This window comes from Moschus berezovskii, chromosome 17, assembly GCF_049115385.1.
Source record: "Moschus berezovskii isolate FMDL1 chromosome 17, NW_MosBer_1.0, whole genome shotgun sequence".
NCBI classification, from domain to species: domain Eukaryota; kingdom Metazoa; phylum Chordata; class Mammalia; order Artiodactyla; family Moschidae; genus Moschus; species Moschus berezovskii.
This window is the reverse complement of record NC_142476.1, coordinates 2,481,939-2,487,052: the sequence shown is the minus strand read 5'-3', so window position 1 is coordinate 2,487,052 and position 5,114 is coordinate 2,481,939. Positions and strand designations below refer to the sequence as shown.

The window sequence follows — 5,114 nt, the reverse complement described above, 5'->3', positions numbered from 1 at the left end:
TAGAATGAAATATCTTGTAATGGTTATTAGTGTAACAGGGGAAAGAGTGTGTGCCAATTGGGACAAATCCTTGATTCCTCTTCCCTTCCCTCTTCTTCTTCTCTCACATTAACTCCATCCACAGAACCTGGGAAAGACAGCAGGGAGATTCTCCTGAGAGCTACTCTGATGCTGAGAGTTGTGGTGTGGGGTCCTCAGGACTGCAGATGGAAGAGCATGTGAACCACCTCTGAAGCAGACAGGAGAGCCAGTAGTTTCTACAACAGTTTTCTCAAATGTGATACTATTAGCATTTGGGGCCAGATTATAGTTTGTCTTTTGCTTATGTTGTGGGTGTGTGTGGAGGATGGGAATGGGGAAGGAGATGCCATCCTGTACCTGCACACTGTTTAGCAGCATCTGTAGTCTGCCCTGTAGATGTCAGGAGCACCGCTTCCTGTTTTGACAGCCAACTGTATCTCCAGACATTGACAGATGTCCAACAGAGATCAACATCACTCCTGCTCTAGAAGTAATCAGCAGCCAACTTCTCATCTTTAGAGCTTAAAAAAGAGAAAAAGGTTTTCAAAATTATTTACTACTTCAAAATCAGAAAAGACAACTCACTTATTACTGGCCATTGAAGAGAGCAATGCATGCCATCAGAATGATTATTTCTATTCAAACCAGGATTCCTTAATTCACATATCCTTTACCTGTTTCAAGTTATTTGAAGAATGAGGAAAAATTTGGCTGTGTTGAATTTTAGTCCTGATTCCCCTTCCTCCTGGAATAAGCAGTAGGTGCTACTAAGTCATTTTAGTGTTAGTTAGGATCAGGAGAGCGAATAAATAAGCATGTTCTTACACTTTGTTGGCATTTTCTACATATCAAAGGCTTTGAATGTATGTCTCCTTTATTTAAAAAAAAGTAGGCAAATTTCTGAATGCAATTTTAAAGCAATTGGAATAAAATATTAGTAAAAATACTTATGTTTCTTGGATGGTTTGAGAATCATATATGCAGAATTATATATATATTATGTATAGATATACCATGTTATATTTTTGTGATTTGGCTTTCTATATTTAACTTGCCATTTTCATAGTCATTTTTCAGGTCATTGAAAGCTCTTCTGAAAGCTGCATAGTTTCCCATAATATACATGTAGTGCAACTTTTACCCTGCTGCTTGACATTCTAAGTTCCTATAATAAATAATAGTGCAATGTGGCAACAAGAATTTATATTAATTTAATATTCATAAATTTGATTTCTTGAATAGATTTAAAGTAGTGAATTCATTTGTCAAATAGGTTTTAGAAGGCTTCAGAGTTCAGAAAGTTTAGACCTAATCAACAAATCCCTGAACAATGACTAGCATTTTATATCATAATTTAAAAATCACTATGCTAATTGTATAGATAGCATATTAAAAAGCAGACACATTACTTTGCCAATGAAGGTCCGTCTGGTCAAGGCTATGGTTTTTCCATTTGTCATGTATGGATGTAAGAGTTGGACTGTGAAGAAAGCTGATCGCTGAAGAATTGATGCTTTTGAACTGTGGTGATGGAGAAGACTCTTGAGAGTCCTTGGACTGCAAGGAGATCCAACCAGCCCATTCTAAAGGAGATCAATCCTGGGTGTTCATTGGAAGGACAGATGCTAAAGCTGAAATTTCAATACTTTGGCCACCTCATGCGATGAGTTGACTCACTGGAAAAGACTGATTCTGGGAGAGATTGGGGGCAGGAGGAGAAGGGGACGACAGAGAATGAGATGGCTGGATGGCATCACCGACTCGATGGACATGGGTTTGAGTGAACTCTGGGAGTTGGTGGTGGACAGGGAGGCTGGCATGCTGTGATTCATGGGGTCGCCAAGAGTCAGTCACGACTGAGAGACTGAACTGAATTGTATAGAAAAAACATGCTAAAATAGAGTATAAAATTCACTTCTCCATTTAAGGCGTAATAATAAAAATATGATGGTTGTGTGTTAATAATCTTAAATAAGCATACTTCTCATCATTTCATCAAAAAAAAAAGAATTTTCCACTCTAGTATTAAAAAAATATATATCTCCAGGGATGCCAGTATTTATATAACTGATTAAAAAGTCTGCAAATAAAAAAAGGTATTTAAATTTCAAATATGGCTAACTAAATAACACTTGATGCCTTTCAAATGATTCAGTTCCAAGCTGCAAATTGTGTAGAACTAGTTTAAATAAACATACAGGTTTTCATGGATGTGAATTATTTCATGTGATCTGTGAACTTAAATGTGAGTTCTGTGCATTTGTGGGTTATGATGCCTGAACTTTTCTTAAGCTTCAAAATGTCAGTGTTTTATTTCTTTGCTGAAAAGTTAACTATCTTATTTATTCACGTGTCCTTTTTAGGAACTAACTGGGAGTGATCCAATGGAGAATAATTGTTAATATTTTTATGCAACCACAATAAAGTGAGGACATGGACGAGTAAAATGGCATTGCTGTGACAGACTTCATCCTCCTTTGATTCTCAGATGCCCCTAGGCTCAGAGTCTTCCTTTTCCTACTGTTTCTTTCCATCAACGGAGTCACAGTTTTGGGAAACATGGGCATGATTGCCTTGATTCAGGTCAGCTCTCAACTCCACACCCCCATGTACGTTTTCCTCAGCCACTTGTCCTTTGTGGATTTCTGTTACCCCACGACCATCAAGCCAAAAATGCTAGCTAACATCTTAAATGATGACTAAGCCATTTCCTTTCTGGAATGTGCTGTGCAATTCTACCTGTTTTGCACATTTGTGGTAACTGCGGTCATTCTGCTGGCAGTGATGGCCTATGACTGCTTTGTGGCCACATGTGACCCACTGCTCTACACGGTCATCATGTATCAGAATCTCTGCATGGAGTTGGTATCTTGTTGCTATCTCAATGATACTGTATGTTCTGTGATTCACTTGTGGTTAGCTCTCCAGACCCCATCCTACAGATCAAACGTGATCAGCCACTTCCTTTGTGATCTTCCCCCTCTCTTGTCTCTTGCTTGCTTTGATGTGACTGTGAATCAATTGGTGCTGCACATTGTGGCCACTTTCAATGAGATCATCACAAGCATGATCATCCTTATCTCTTACCTGTTTATTCTCATCACCATCCTGAGGATGGGCTCTGCAGAGGGAAGGTGCAAAGCTTTTTCCACCTGTGCCTCCCACCTTGCTGCCATTGCTGTCTTACAGGGGACAATCCTTTTCATTTATTGCCTGCCCCACTCTGACAAGAAGAGTATAAACACTGACAAAGTGACCACAGTGTTTTACACTGTAGTGATTCCTTTGCTGAACCCCCTGATCTATAGTCTGAGGAACAAAGATGTGAAAGAAGCGCTCAGAAAAGTGGTGAACTCCAAAATATTTTCTTAGTGGGACTCTAAGTCCCAAATCAGAGGCTGGCATAAGGGTGAACTGGTGGACTCAGTGTTGGAAGTGAAAGAACAGTCAAGAAGAGGCTACCTTGGAGTGAGTCTTTTTGACTCACTTGTCCCTGATTCAGTGGACATGAGTTTGAGCAAATTTCAGGAGATAGGGAAGGACAGGGAAGCCTGATGTGCTGAAATCAGTGGGGTCACAAGAGTCGGACATGACTTAGCAACTGAACAACAACGATCTTTGTAACTTGTACCTTGTCAACTTATAAGAATAGAATTCAACATATTTCAAAATTTGTAGCCTACGTCTTTGCTTTGATTCAACCTAAAATGTTTTATGTGGATTTGGATAATGAGTTGTTAAGACACACATATTTAGCTTGCTGCAAAACTTTTTTTGTTTTGTTTTGTTTTAATTTAATATATTTATATCGGAGGCTAATTACTTTACAATATTATATTGGTTGGTTTTGCCATACATTGACATGAATCTGCCCCGGGCGTACATTTGTTCCCCTTCTTGAACCCCTCTACCACCTCCCTCCTCCCCATATCCTCCCTACGGGTCATCCCCATGCACCAGCCCCAAGCATCGTGTATCATCCGTCGAAACGGGACTGGTGATTCATTTCACATATGATAATATACATGTTTCAATGCCATTCTCCCAAATCATCCCACCCTTACCCTTTCCCACAGTCCCAAAGACTATTCTATACACCTGTGTCTCTTTTGCTGTCTCGTATACAGGGTTAAGGTTACAATCTTTCTAAATTCCATATATATGCATTAGTATACTGTATTGGTGTTTTTCTTTCTGGCTTACTTCACTCTGTATAACAGGCTACAATTTCATCCACCTCATTAGAACTGACTCAAATTTATTCTTTTTGATGGCTGAAGAATACTCCATTATGTATATGTACCACAGCTTTCTTATCCATTCATCTGCAGATGGGCATCTAGGTTGCTTCCATGTTCTCGCTATTATAAACAGTGCTGCAATGAACATTGGAGTACGTGTGTCTCTTTCAATTTTGGTTTCCTTGGTGTGTATGCCCAGGAGTGCGATTGCTGGATCATATGGCAGTTCTATTTCCAGTTTTTTGAGGAAAAAAAACTGTTCTCCATAGTGGCTGAACATAGTGGCTGAACTAGTTTGCATTCCCACCAAATTATCCCAGGAATGCAAGGATTCTTCAGTATCCACAAATCAATCAATGTAATACACCACATTAACACACTGAAAAATAAAAATCATATGATTATCTCAATAGATGTAGAGAAAGCCTTTGACAAAATTCAACAACCATTTATGATAAAAACCCTCCAGAAAGTAGGAATAGAAAGGACATACCTCAACACAATAAAAGCTATATATGACAAACATTATCCTCAATGGTATAAAACTGAAAGCATTTCCCCTAAAGTCAGGAACAAGACAAGGGTGCCCACTCTCACCATTACTATTCAATACAGTTCTGAAAGTTTTGGCCACAGCAATCAGAGCAGAAAAATACAAAAAAGGAATCCAAATTCAAAAAGAAGAAGTAAAACTTTCATTGTTTGCTGATGACATGATCCTCTATACAGAAAACCCTAAAAACTTTACCAGAAAACTACTAGAGCTAATCAATGAATACAGTAAAGTTTCAGGATATAAAATCAACACACAGAAATCCCTTGCATTCCTATATACTAATAATGAGAAAATAG

General features: G+C 38.6%; 1 pseudogene; it reads left to right on the top strand.

Moving 5' to 3' along the window:
* Positions 1-2,454: 2,454 nt before the first annotated feature.
* Positions 2,455-3,393, top strand: LOC129551150 (olfactory receptor 5L1-like; annotated as a pseudogene).
* The last annotated feature ends 1,721 nt before the right edge of the window (positions 3,394-5,114 follow it).